Source organism: Ovis aries, chromosome 3 (genome assembly GCF_016772045.2).
Source record: "Ovis aries strain OAR_USU_Benz2616 breed Rambouillet chromosome 3, ARS-UI_Ramb_v3.0, whole genome shotgun sequence".
NCBI classification, from domain to species: Eukaryota; Metazoa; Chordata; class Mammalia; order Artiodactyla; family Bovidae; genus Ovis; species Ovis aries.
Window position 1 is genome coordinate 16,087,080 of NC_056056.1, and position 14,084 is coordinate 16,101,163.

The following is a 14,084-nucleotide window of genomic DNA, read 5'->3' on the forward strand; positions in this document are numbered from 1 at the left end:
TGAAAAAGCTGACTTAAAACAACATTCAAAAAACTAAGATCATGGAATCCAGTTGCATCACTTCATGGTGAATAGATGGGGAAAAAGCGGAAGCAGTAACAGGTTTTATTTTCTTGGGCTCTAAAAATCACTGCAGACAGTGACTGAAGCCATAAAGTCAAAAGATGCTTGCTTATTGGAAGAAAAGCTGTGACCAACCTAGACAGCAGATTTAAAAAAAACAGAGACATCACTTTGCTGGTAAAGGTGCATATAGTCAAAGCTATGGTTTTGTCAGTAGTCAGGTATGGATGTGAGAGTTGGACCATAAAGAAAGCTGAGCACCAAAGTTGATGCTTTTGAACTGTGTTGCTGTAGAGTCCCTTGGACTGCAAGGAGATCAAACCAGTCAATCCTAAAAGAAATCAGTCCTGAATGTTAATTGGGAGAACTGATGCTAAAGCTCTAATTCTTTAGCTACCTGGTGCAGAGAGCTGACTCATCAGAAAAGACCCTGTTGCTGGGAAAGATTGAGAACAGAAGGGAGCAACAGAGGATGAGATGGTTAGATGGCACCACTGACTCAATGGAAAAACACGAGTCTGAGCAAACTCCGGGAGATAGTGAAGGACAGGGGAGCCTGGTGTGCTGCAGTCCATGGAGTTGCAAAGAGTTGGACACAACTTACTGCCTGAACAACAAAGTAATAAAAAAGAGACAACAGTGGGAGAAACCTCTCAAAGAACAAGTACCAGATGCCTTTCACTCATCAGGAACTGTTTTGTACAAGAGATACTAAAACAAATAAGATACAGATTCTGGTCCTCAGGGGCTCACAAGAGAGTAAAGAATCCAGACATACAAAGAAACATTTCTCAAATGCTGGCAGGATTTTCCTGGAGTCCTGAAGAGAAGGGAGGAGATGTGTCTGGAAGCCTGTGAGTGTCCATGGACTCATCTAAATACAAGGGAAGACTAGCTTCCTCTTACTGAGTTTTACACCAGGTGGTGTCATGGAGCCAGGGCATTGCACCAGAGCCCAGGTGGCCTCCTCTTAGCCTTGGCTGCTGTGTAACTCGAATTATTGCTCATTTCTTTGTTTCCAATATTCATCTGTCTTTGACTGACTGTTTGCTGACTGGAAACACCTCCAGCGCTACAGGCAGTCAGAAGACAGAGGGAAGTCTTTGAGAAGTTGGCTATTTTGTTGGTGAGAACAGATTTAAACATGAAAACCCATTCATGGGTTAGGATTGAGCAACATACATCTGCTCCCGTACAGCGTGGATCAGTGTCACTTCCTGGAGGAGGTCAGAGTACGAGCCCAAATCTGGGACAGAATTATTCCAGGTCTCTAGGAAGGTGATTCTAGGGATGAAGTTGAACCTTGGGCTTCTGATTCAAAGATTAAAACTAATCTTCCCTCCTCTCAGCAATTAATACTCATGATCTATCTGCCCCCCCCCCCGCCCCCCACATGGGTTTTGTCACTTTCCAAAAGTGAATTTAAGTTTCTTGTAGGAATTTTTAAATTCTCTTACCAGTTTGAACATTCTTTAGTGACAGAGCAGCTTTTAATTATCTTTGTTGCTCCAGCACGCAGTAACTTAATGCAAGCTCATGACATGTGCTTATTAATGGTGGTAACAAATGCATGAAATAAAGCAGAAATGGAGAGGTCCCTGAGTGTGGGGCAATCTCCTGAATGTCCCTCAGCAAGAGTTCTAATTAAAGGGAATAAAGTTTGATGGCCAAAACCATGAATAAATGGGTCTGGATTTCAGCCAAGTGATCCATCACCAGCTAGGTGAAGAGGGTGACCCAGGCCGGGGACCCTAGGAAGGAGGTCAGCTCACAGCCTAGCCTTCTTCCACCTGCCCTGTTTATAAGCTTTTCTCTAGCTTCACCTCCCCTATGTTTGATCCCGGAAATGAAGATGCCACCTTTGTCATCATTGTGGGTCATCCATATCCCTCTAAGTGAGTCCAAAATGGAGAAGCAGACACCAGGCAAGAGGCAGGTGCAGAATGGAGAAACAGGGTCACAGATGGGAAGTGAGAATGGAGCCTGCACCCTGCATCTCCTCCCTCCCTCCAGCACCTCTCCCTCCCCTTTCTCCTCCTCCCCTGGCAGGACTGCTATGCCCCCTGGACTCCAGGAGGGCTTCCCCTGCGGGGGCGAGAAGCAGGAGAAGGAGGTCTCAGCTCTGTTCCTGAGGGGTGGCCTCCGGCTGTTTCCCCGAGTGAGGGTCTTCAGAGACCCTCTCCTTGCACCTGGTTGCATGTACATCATCGTTTTTATCTCCTGGAAGCCTCTCGGAGCTCTTCCATCCCCTCATCCCAGTACTGGTGCTGGGGGCTATAATAGCTCAATTGATGGCAGCCTCCAAAGTCCTACAACCCACCCCAAGCTCTGTCATTAGCATCTTTAAAAATAAAACTTTATAAATCCTCCTATTCAGGGTCTATTTCCTGTTAGAACCCTAACAGATGTGGACCCATAGATCAGAACTTAATTGCCCAGCACAGAGTGGTTTTATGTTTTACTTCCTGCTCCCCATCTACTCTGCAAGTTTTGAGATACTTTCTTTACTCTGTGACCTGAACACGATATTTAGTTTGCATAGCACTTCAGTTTCCTTTTCTCCAAAGTACAATTAATAACTTGGGTTGTTCTAGGCTTCAGACAAGATAATGCATGGGAGATGCATGTACAGGTCCTGGAAAACAGTAGATATTGGATGTATTTCAGCTTTGAGAAGTCCTGAATATTCATTGGAAGGACTGATGCTGAAACTGAAACTCTGATACTTTGGCCACCTGATGTGAAGAACTGACTCATTGAAAAAGACCCTGATACTGGGAAAGATTGAAGGCAGGAGGAAAAGGGGACAGTAGAGGACAAGATGGTTGGATGGCGTCACCATCTCATTGAACATGAGTTTGAGTAAACTCCAGCAGTTGGTGATGGACAGGGAGGCCTGGTGTGCTACAGTCTATGGGGTTGCAAAGTAGGACACAACTGAGCGACTGAACTGAACTGAGTTTTGAAGCACCTGAATTCTTTCCACTTTAGTAATAAATGAAAAATACACATCATTATGTGTCCTGAGTGGGGTTTCATAGCAAAACAGTAAAAGTCAAAGATGAGAGGAAGTTGTTAATTAAAAAAAAAAAAAAAACCCAGAAACTAAGAATCACTCCATGTCAGTGATATGAGCCTCACAAACATCACTGCCTCACCCCCTCTATGCCCATGGATTCTAGAAAAAAAGAGAAAAATAGGTCTGCTCAAAGGGTCCTCTGAACAGTACAATTCAGGGAGGTTTTATGAGAGATTATATAGCTCTGGAAAGAACTTGATCAAACATGACAACAGGCTCACTGATAACATTGTTGTCAGTTTACTTGATTGAGTTTTCTGAGAAATACGGGATTTAATTAGAATCTATTCTCTGTTCTCTACCAATGTGAGCAGAGAGGTGCATGCCAGCTGACCCAGAACAAAGACGACGAGCTCCAAGCAGAGCCGCCCACTCCTCATCCTTCCCAAGGCCAAGTAATTAGAAGTTATTAGGCCGCTCATAGCTGAGGCAGAGAAGAAAAAGCAGGAGCTTCTCAAAAATGTGAATTATCTTCTTGCCTGAAAGGAACACAGAGAGAAATTCCACACGTGTTTCTCTGAAAGGCAGGGCTGGGCTATAAGATTACCCCCAAATTATTCAGGATGAAGTAAAAGACAGTTTTGAAAACATGAGGCCCAGGAGGCATCTATGTGAGCAGTGAATACAAAGACCCTTCGTTTAGAAAGAACACCATTTATCGGAAATTTGTCTCCTTTTTGCCTTCAGTCTTGGTGACTGGATGGCAGAAGTTAAACTTGGCAATGCATATTTCCCGCCCTTATGATGTACGAGAGGGTCTGTCGATTTTCAAGAAAAAAATGAGTGAAAACTTTATTTTCTGCATTAAAGCCAGAATGGTACATTTTCTTTATTTCTTCAAAAGTTTCCTGCCAGGGTTGGGCCATGGGGTAGAACCTAAATAATTTGGTGTAATGCTAACATTAGGCTCTTTCATGAGATCAGTTCTTACAGACTTTGATCAATAGCAATTCCATTCTTTCTGGCTGATTTGAACTCCTTTCTCTTGCTAAGAAGACAGAATGAAAGTATCTTGTGGTGGCAGGGGAAGGGTGGGAGCATTCAAAAGTGTGGCTCTTTATGTGCAACCTTCTTCAGGGCCCAAGGAGGCACCAGCATCTTCTCATACTTCATCTGGTTCTCAGATCCATCTGGGACAAACTCTCTGACCTCAGTTCTCAGCCCTTTCCTTTCACAGCAGCATCCACCATGGGGGTGTGGGGCTTTCCTAGATGAGCATGTTTCAGGGGCATAAACTGCTGTTAGACCCAGAAGGGCCAGTCTACTCATTAGTAGCAAGGTGCCTATTAGTTTTGAAATCTAGGTCAGGTTTTCTCTGTATTCCATACTATTTTGTAGATATTTGGTCTTCCTCTTTTTGTTGAGCTAAAGGGCTTTCTGCTTCCCAAGTTCACCGAGCTCATCCCCAGACACTTCTTCTAAGCAAACCAAAAGAGTAATTCTTCCTGAAACAGCAGCTCTTTAAAGCAGGGCACTGGCCTTCCTGTGGCAGGTGTGCAAGTTACAGCATCCTACCTGAGTGGGGGAAATAGACGGTTTGTGCAGGAGTGTCACAATTCTCTGACCATCTTGGTTCCGCTTTGCAGTTCCCAAAAAAGATGTCCTTTTCATTATAGGAGACTGGAGTGCAAAAGTAGGAAGTCAAGAAACACCTGGAGTAACAGGCAAATTTGGCCTTGGAATATGGAATGAAGCAGGGCAAAGACTAATAGAGTTTTGCCAAGAAAATGCACTGGTCATAGCAAACACCCTCTTCCAACAACATAAGAGAAGACCCTACACATGGACATCACCAGATGGTCAACACCAAAATCAGATTGATTATATTCTTTGCAGCCAAAGATAGAGAAGCTCTATACAGTCTACAAAAACAAGACCAGGAGCTGACTGTGGCTCAGATCATGAACTCCTTATTGCCAAATTCAGACTTAAATTGAAGAAAGTAGGGAAAACCACTAAACCATTCAGGTATGACATAAATCAAATCCCTTACAGTGGAAGTGAGAAATAGATTTAAGGGACTAGATCTGATAGTTGGAGTGCCTGATGAATTATGGACGGAGGTTCATGACATTGTACAGGAGACAGGGATCAAGACCATCCCCATGGAAAAGAGATGCAAAGAAGCAAAATGGCTGTCTGAGGAAGCCTTATGAATAGTGGTGAAAGAAGGGAAGCGAAAAGCAAAGGAGAAAAGGAAAGCTATAAGCATCTGAATGCAGAGTTCCAAAGAATAGCAAGAAGACATAAGAAAGCCTTCTTCAGCGATCAATGCAAAATAGAGGCAAACAACAGAATGGGAAAGACTAGAGATCTCTTCAAGAAAATTAGAGATACCAAGGGAACATTTCATGCAAAGATGGGCTCGATAAAGGACAGAAATCGTCTGGACCTAACAGAAGCAGAAGATATTAAGAAGAGGTGGCAAGAATACACAGAGGAACTGTACAAAAAAGATCTCCATGACCCAGATACTCACGATGGTGTGATCACTCACCTAGAGGCAGACATCCTGGAATGTGAAGTCAAGTGGGCCTTAGAAAGCATCACTACGAACAAAGCTAGTGGAGGTGATGGAATTCCAGTTGAGCTGTTTCAAATCCTGCAAGACGATGCTGTGAAAGGGCTTCACTCAATATGCCAGCAAATTTGGAAAACTCAGCAGTGGCCACAGGACTGGAAAATGTCAGTTTTCATTCCAATCCCAAAGAAAGGCAATGCCAAAGAATGCTCAAACTACCACACAATTGCACTCATCTCACACATAAGTAAAGTAATGCTCAAAATTCTCCCAAGCCAGGCTTCAGCAATACGTGAACCATGAACTTCCTGATGTTCAAGCTGGTTTTAGAAAAGGCAGAGGAACCAGAGATCAAATTGCCAACATCCGCTGGATCATGGAAAAAGCAAGAGCATTCCAGGAAAACATCTATTTCTGCTTTATTGACTATGCCAAAGCCTTTTACTGTGTGGATCACAAGAAACTGTGGAAAATTCTTCAAGAGATGGGAATACCAGACCACCTGACCTGCCTCTTGAGAAACCTGTATGCAGGTCAGGAAGCAACAGTTAGAACTGGACATGGAACAACAGACTGGTTCCAAATAGGAAAAGGAGTATGTCAAGGCTGCATATTGTCACCCTGCTTGTTTAACTTCTCTGCAAAGTACATCATGAGAAATGCTGGACTGGATGAAGCACAAGCTGGAATCAAAATTGCCAGGAGAAATCTCAATAACCTCAGATATGCAGATAACACCACTCTTATGTCAGAAGTGAAGAAGAACTAAAGAGCCTCTTGATGAAAGTGAAAGTGGAGAGTGAAAATTTTGGCTTAAAGCTCAACATTCAGAAAACGAAGATCATGGCATCTGGTCCCATCACTTCATGGGAAACAGATGGGGAAACAGTGGAAACAGTGTCAGACTTTATTTTGGGGGGTTCCAAAATCACTGCAGATGGTGATTGCAGCCATGAAATTAAAAGACTCTTACTCCTTGGAAGAAAAGTTATGACCAACCTAGATAGCATGTTGAAAAGCAGAGACATTACTTTGCCAACAAAGGTCTGTCTAGTCAAGGCTATTGTTTTTCCAGTGGTCATGTATGGATGTGAGAGTTGGACTGTGAAGAAAGCTGAGCGCCAAAGGATTGATGCTTTTGAACTGTGGTGCTGGAGAAGACTCTTGAGAGTCCCTTGGACTACAAGGAGATCCAACCAGTCCATTCTGAAGGAGATCAGCCCTGGGATTTCTTTGGAAGGAATGATACTGAAGCTGAAACTCCAGTACTTTGGCCACCTCATGTGAAGAGTTGACTCATTGGAAAAGACTCTGATGCTGGGAGGGATTGTGGGCAGGAGGAGAAGGGGACGACAGAGGATGAGATGGCTGGATGGCATCACGGACTCGATGACGTGAGTCTGAGTGAACTCCGGGAGTTGGTGATGGACAGGGAGGCCTGGAGTGCTGCGATTCATGGGGTCGCTAAGAGTCGAAGACTGAGCGACTGAACCGAACTAATTTCCAGATTTCGATGGGAAAAAGCCATCCTGAGAGGACAGTGAAGAACAGCTGGGCCCAGGTGTCTGCAGAGTGGGAACCCTCAGTGTCATTGGCAACAGCTATGGTGTCCAGCGTGTGGTTTGATGTATTCCTGACAAAGGTTCCAGGGTTATCTGTAAGCAATAGCTTTCTGTGACATGAAAGAATCCCAAGAACAGATTCCATTTCTTAAAGCATCAGTTGGGCTTTTTCCTTTTTTCTTTTCAAATGACAGAGGGGTGTGGATGCCCCTGGCACTGAGTGAATGGGTGTGGCAGGGTGCTGGATGCTCCACGTGCATGGATGGAGTCTCAGCTTGGGTGAGAGTCATGGTGGACCGGGGCCGGTGTGTTCGCCGTGCGTGGTAGCAGGGGATGATCTGGGCACACGCTCCATACTATTTGCTCAGGTGTCAGCTTTCCTTCACCATCGCCCGTTGCCCTTCAGCCACCGGTGCCCGCAGGGAATCCCTTGTGTCCTCACTCAGGTTGTGCAGCTGTCATGTGTAAGAGGGTGCTTTTTTCACACCTGCCCTCTTCCACACTGGTACTAGAAAGCACCACGATCATGAACAGACAAACAAAACAACTGATGCTACTGCAGCCCCTTCCAAAATAATCAGAGACATAGATGGCATTCATCAGAGCCGCCGTCCTTAGTGATTTATGCCTCTGAGTACACACATCTCCACATTGTAAGGCTTCCTCTTTTTTTTCAGGTGCCCCAGCAATGCTGGTGGGGCAGCTTCCTTCTCAGGCCTGAACGTGTGGGCACAACTGAAACTGCTCCTCTAGAGTTTCCGCTGGGCAGTCAATCTTTGCTTCCACGTCTAAGGATGCAAACACTGCACCGCGGAAGGTGGTCACCCCACCCTTTCATGAGTTGAACCCACAATGGAGAAAGGGAAGAGAAAGGTCACAGAGGATTTCACATCCAGAGGGGAGAGGCTCTGGGGCACTGTGAGGGGCACCAGTCAGTGGGAGGGGCGAGGGGGAAGGGGGGCTCTGGGGAAACGTGGCTGAAGTCTCAGCTCCATCATGGAGCTCTTTGGTACCATGGATACACTGTTTACTTAATCCAGCTCCTGCTTTCCCTCCTGTGAAATAAACGATGCTCTCAAACTCTCCAGAAGCATTTGGAAAAACTTACAAATTCATAAAAATGTTGCAAGAATGAAAAATAAGAGTATAAAGAACACCTATATACTCTTGACCCATTAATAGATTTGTTTTGAAATTTTTACTGCATTTGTATTTTCTCTCTCCAGATATGATACAGATAAAGACAGATATAGAGATAGAGATTGAGATCAATATCGAGATATATAGATATAGATACGTGGAGCTTTCCTGATGGCTCAGCAGTTTAAGAATCCACCTGCAATGCAGGACACACAGGAAATGCAAGTTCAATCCTTGGGCCAAGAAGATCCCCTGGAGAAGGAAATGGCAACTCATTCCAGTATTCTTGCCTGGGAAATCCCATGGACAGAGGAGCCAGGCGGGCTACAGTTCATGGGGTCACAGAGTCAGACAGGACTGAGAAAATAAACACACAGATGTACACACACACACACACATACATGTGCGATTGTTTCTGAATCGTATGAGAGTAAGTCCTATGCACTATAACCCTCTATCCTAAATCCTTCAGCACACATTATACACACTAATATGTACATACATACATATAGCACAGTTAAAAGCTGTAGTAAAATTAGTATTGGTCTAACACTTCTATCTAACCTATCATTGTATTGCAGTTTTTGTCAATGGACCTAGTATTTTCTTTTTTCTTTTTCTTAGCAGTACAACGTCCAGTCTAGAATCTCATATTACATTTACTTCTTTTGTCTCTCTCATCTCTTTCAGTCTGGATCATTTCTATAACCTTTCCTTAGCTTTTACAACATGGACACTTTTGGAGAATACACTGCCTTTCCATTTTAACACCATGTTTCTGAGCTGGGGTTTGCCTGCTGTTGCTCCGTGGTTACACCAGCTCATGTTTTGGCTGTAACATGGCTTAGGAGATGCTGTGTCCTCCAGGAACTCGATCTAGAAGCCCACGATATCCACGGCTGTAATCACCCCATGAAAAGATTTTCTGATTTCTCTGGCACTGCAGTTTATAATTTTACTTTGCAGCTGATAAGCCATGCAAATAAATACTTGTCTGTTCTTCATCAGAATGTCCCTCTTGATTTAGGATAAATGGATGATATTTTTCATGAATCAGTATTTACTGTGAGGTTTGAGAAATGATGGGTTTCATTCTGCTACATTCTTTTCACATTTAGTAGCTTGCCTTAGAAGTTCTACTAGAAATAAGAGCCCCCTCTTAGTCCCCAGTTTCTTATGCATTATTGGTATGAATTTTGGACTCAAGGTTATTACAGTTTAATTATCTTGATATCCCCCAGCCTTGCTGCAGTGTCTCTGTGACTTATCCTTGTCTTGGTTTTGAGCACTTTACTACTTTCTGGTATAAAACAGTGTTCCAGGCTCAAAATGTACCCACTCTACCCTCACCCTGGAATCACCATGACATGAAAAATTTTTGAAAACATCAGCTCCATGGTTTATCCTGGAACACTGCTAGCAAAGCAGCCTGCATTATGTGAGACCGAAGTTCTTTAGATAAAAGTAAAGTAAGTCCCTTCAGTCGTGTCTGACTCTTTGCAACCCTTTGGTTCTGTAACTGCCAGGCTTCTCTGTCCATGGGATTCTCATGCAAGAATACTGGAATGGGTTGCCATACCCTCCACCAGGGGATCTTCCCAAACCAGGGATCAAACCCAGGTGTCTCACATTGCGAACAGATTCTTTACCATCTGAGCCACCTGGGGAGCCCTTTACACATACGAGCACGTTTGTAAGGTTTGTTTCATTTCTAGCTTTAGGAAAATTCAATTATCTAACCTTTCTCTGACTAATTCCTATACCTGAAACATAGCTTTAAAAAAATCCATTAAGAACATGATCAAGTGTTTTAAATTTCCAAAGTTCCTGTCCCTGGCATCATGTAAAATTTAAGGAAATAAAAATGACTCTCTCCCCAACATTTGAAGGATACGATAATTAATCAGAAAACAGTTACTTGAAGGTTAATTCAGACAAACACTTAATCTCTGCAAGTCTGAGGGTGGGCAGACATGGGCCAGGTAGAGGATCTTCCTGGACAGGACAGAGCATCCTTAGTGGGCAGCCTCAGGCATGTTTGACTGGTTCTTGCACTCACCTGCACGCAGAATTCAAAGGCATCTGGAAAACAACAAGAGCTTAAGTGCCTGATCTTCATTACCTGAGGCTTCTCTCTTGGTAAAACCAATAGATGTTTCACATAGATTTCCGACAAAGGAAAGGGAAATGCCACATGCCACTGGGCTGCAGCTTGGCTCACGGTTTCACCAGGAGAGGAGGTGATGGGGTGTGAGGGACCAGGGAGTGAATGCTGAATTTCAGGTCCCCAAAGTGCCCAGAGCAGGATTCTAGCACAGGCCAGTCACTGAATTCAGTTAAGCTTTCTCTACATAAAACATTGTACTTGCTTTGTAATTATTTTAACCCATCCTTTAGACATGTTAAGGATATGCATGTTTTAGCCAAATACATGTTGGTTGTTAAAATAAAAGCAGAGTTATTTCCCAGACAACATATAGATAGACTAAAATTGTTATAAACAATAAGAAAATTTTAAAAGGTGAATATAAAATAAAAATTAGAAAAGCAAAAAACAAATCGAAACAAAAAAGGATTCTGCCTTGAAATCTTAAGCAAATTCTATTTTTTCAATGATATTCGATGTTTTCTTTCTGCAATTGTGTCAATCAACTTATAAGGGACTTTCAATTTCCATTGTAAAGTAGTAACATACACTATTTTTTGTTCACAGATAGTCAATTATACCAATTATATTTATTAAAAAGCTACATTTTCAGTAGAAGTCTGAAAGAAAAAGAAATTTTTTAAATATATATATATATATATATTTTTTTTTTCAGAGCACCACTTTATGTCTAAAGGTGAAATATCTGCTTCTTTCTTTTGGCAAGTTCTCACATGCCCACCTACGCCCCTGTGAGTTTATCGAAGTCACAGGACTCTCTGCTATTGCCCAGTGAAAATCAAAGGCAGTTCTGCACAGCCTGCTGGAGCTGCTGAACAAGAGTCTCCACGTGGTGATGTGGGCAGAATTCTGCTGTGACATGAATTTACTGCTGACTCTCATCCCACAAGCGCAATAATATAATACAGAGGCTCTCCAATAGGCTTGATTTTTTTTTTTTTTGGTCGTGGGTGATTTTTTTTTTGTTTGTTTTTTGCTTTTAAGGAATAGTTTTATTGAGAAATAATTCACATACAATTTACCCATTTAAACTGTAAAAAATTTAGTGAGTTTTTAGCATGTATAAGTTAACTATATACATACATACTAAATACATACATATATCCATATCTGTGCAATCATTACCACTAATTTCAAACAATTTCATTTCAAAGTGAAACCCAGTACTCATTAACTGTCATCCCCTTATAATTGAGCTGTGATAATTCCTTATATATTTCATACCCAACTTCTTTATCAGACACATTATTTATGAGTATTTTCAGTCAATGATCTGTGACTGGTCTTTTCATTCTCATCACAGTGTCTTTCAAAGAGCAGAAGCTCTTAATTTTGACGAAGTTCAATTTGTCAATTATTTTTCTTTTCTAGATTGAGCTTTGGCTGGTATTTCTAAAAAATTTTTGCTTAGTCTCAAGATCTGTTCCTGGGTATTTTTAATGCGCTTGTGTAACCAGGCACAAATTATAACCTATCTCACCAAGGTCAGAAAATGCCCAGACCTGGGCTTTCAACTCCAACCTTTTTCTCAGGCAAAATGGACCCCACAGGCCTGCTCCAACGTTCCTTCTCTCTTCCCTCCCAGAGATGATCCCAGAACAAAGTATTAAACCCACTCAGTGGCTTTCTTTCTCCGTCTCCTCCCTTAGAGATTAATATTTCATCTCTAAGCCCGAACTGCCAGGAACCATGGTCTAGGAACGGTGTGGTTTTGATGAAACAGACCCTCAGTGTCTGACTCACTTGAGAGGCCAGCCTTGATGGAAGCCTTGAGGATGGAGCGAAGTGGCCGCCAGGCTGGGGAAGGAGGGCTGACGACTCTGAGATCAGGATGTCGCCCACCCCCAACCCCCACCTCACCCCCGCCCGTGTGAATCCATCTGCCTGTAGCTCCTGGTTTTGTGAGCTTTCGTTCTTTTCCAGTTTTTTAAGAAACTGATTTTTGTTGCTGTTGTTGTTGTTTGGCGTATGCATGGTGGGGTTGGGCACACTGGTTAATGAACAAGAAGCTGATTGCTGATTCTCCCCGCCCCCTCCTTCTCCTGGTTTCCACCTGCTCGGATCTGCCCGGCCCCCTGGAATAGGACCGCACTTTACACCTCGCCCCTGCCTGGCAGGCGGCAATTAGGTTGTGTTTGAAGACTGAAGAAGGTGAACATCTTGCAAATAACGTGAGAAAAGGCTCTACAGCAACTGGCGCTCCAAAGCGGAGGCGCGGGGGTCCGAGATGCTGGATCTTCGGGGCTCACCGCTCGGAGACTGTGGGGATGTTCGCGTTATTTGCGAAGGCACGCGGCCCCGCGCCAACCAGGCTTGGCGTGCCCTGGCATCCCTCAGACAACGCGCGCCTGTCTGAATTCTGCCTGGGTGAGCCCCTGCTCACTGGGCCTCGAGGCGCCGGGAAGCCTGGCTGTGTGCCTCCGTTGGGGAGGGGGAGGGGGCAGGGGGAGGGGAAGGGGTGGGGCGGGGGTTGCCTAGAGAGTGGTACCCGGGTGGTACCCTAGGGGTTCCCAAGGGAGCAGCGACCAATATGAGCATCAATATGGAAGCATAGATGCTCTGGGAGCCTGCCCAGAGCAAAGTCTTGATTTTTCTACTCTCTCTGTTTCTCCACCCCCAGCTCTGTCCTCCTCTCAGAAGCCTCTCCCCGGGGGAATTGCGTACTTGGGGAGAGAGAAGACGGCAGGCTGTTGGTCTCCTTTCATAGAGCGTATGTGTAGCAGGGGCGCTTGCCAGCTTTATTAAGGAGGCTTTAGATTCCCGTTCTGGTGGGTGAGAGGGAGGGGGAGTCGGACAGGAAACAGTGGCCGCAGCGTCAGTCCGGGACGGATGTCCCCCGCGCCCCCCACACACGTGAATTACCTGCTGACCTTCTCCTGGAGACAGAGGGAGGTTAGAGTCCAGTGTGCCGGGAGGCAGCAACTAATGTGTGTAATAATACGAGTTCAAAAAAAAAATCCCTGTGGATGAGGAAACCGCAGATAATGGGTGACTACAGTTATTTAATAACTTTTCTATCTTCACACTGTCTTATCTTGATCAGGAGACCCATCCCATCAAGCCTGCTAAGTAGCTCTAGCTACATGTGGTTGTTGTATGCATTCAGGGAAGTTTTCACAGATATCTAGATGCCAGAACTGCAGTCACCCATTATCTGTGGTTTCCTCATCCACAGGGATTTTTTTGAACTCATATTATTACACATATTAGTTGCTGCCTCCCTCCACACTGGATTGTAAACCCCCTTCTGTGAGAGGGTAATTCCATAAGGCAAAATGGATCTGTCTCTCAAACGGAAATGAGTAAATAAGAAGCATCAACACAGTGAACTGGGTGTCCCCTCTTGTTAGACCCCAAAGGTCTTGCATATTAGATAACAAAGTGGCTTTTGTCAATTTCTGAATGGTCCTGGTGAATATCAGATTGTTCAATACAAGCTGTACTCATATGTTAAAGAGGTAAGGGAAGTAGAATATGGACTTATACACTTCACATTCAGCTGTGGCAACACACGCACACTCGGATGGACAGGGAAGCCTGGCGTGCTGCAGT

General features: G+C 44.1%; 1 long non-coding RNA gene across 2 annotated transcripts in view; it reads left to right on the top strand.

Moving 5' to 3' along the window:
- The window catches only part of LOC132659557 (uncharacterized), a 93,539-nt gene that overhangs the window by 62,629 nt on the left and 16,826 nt on the right, over positions 1-14,084 (top strand). The window lies entirely within an intron of this gene.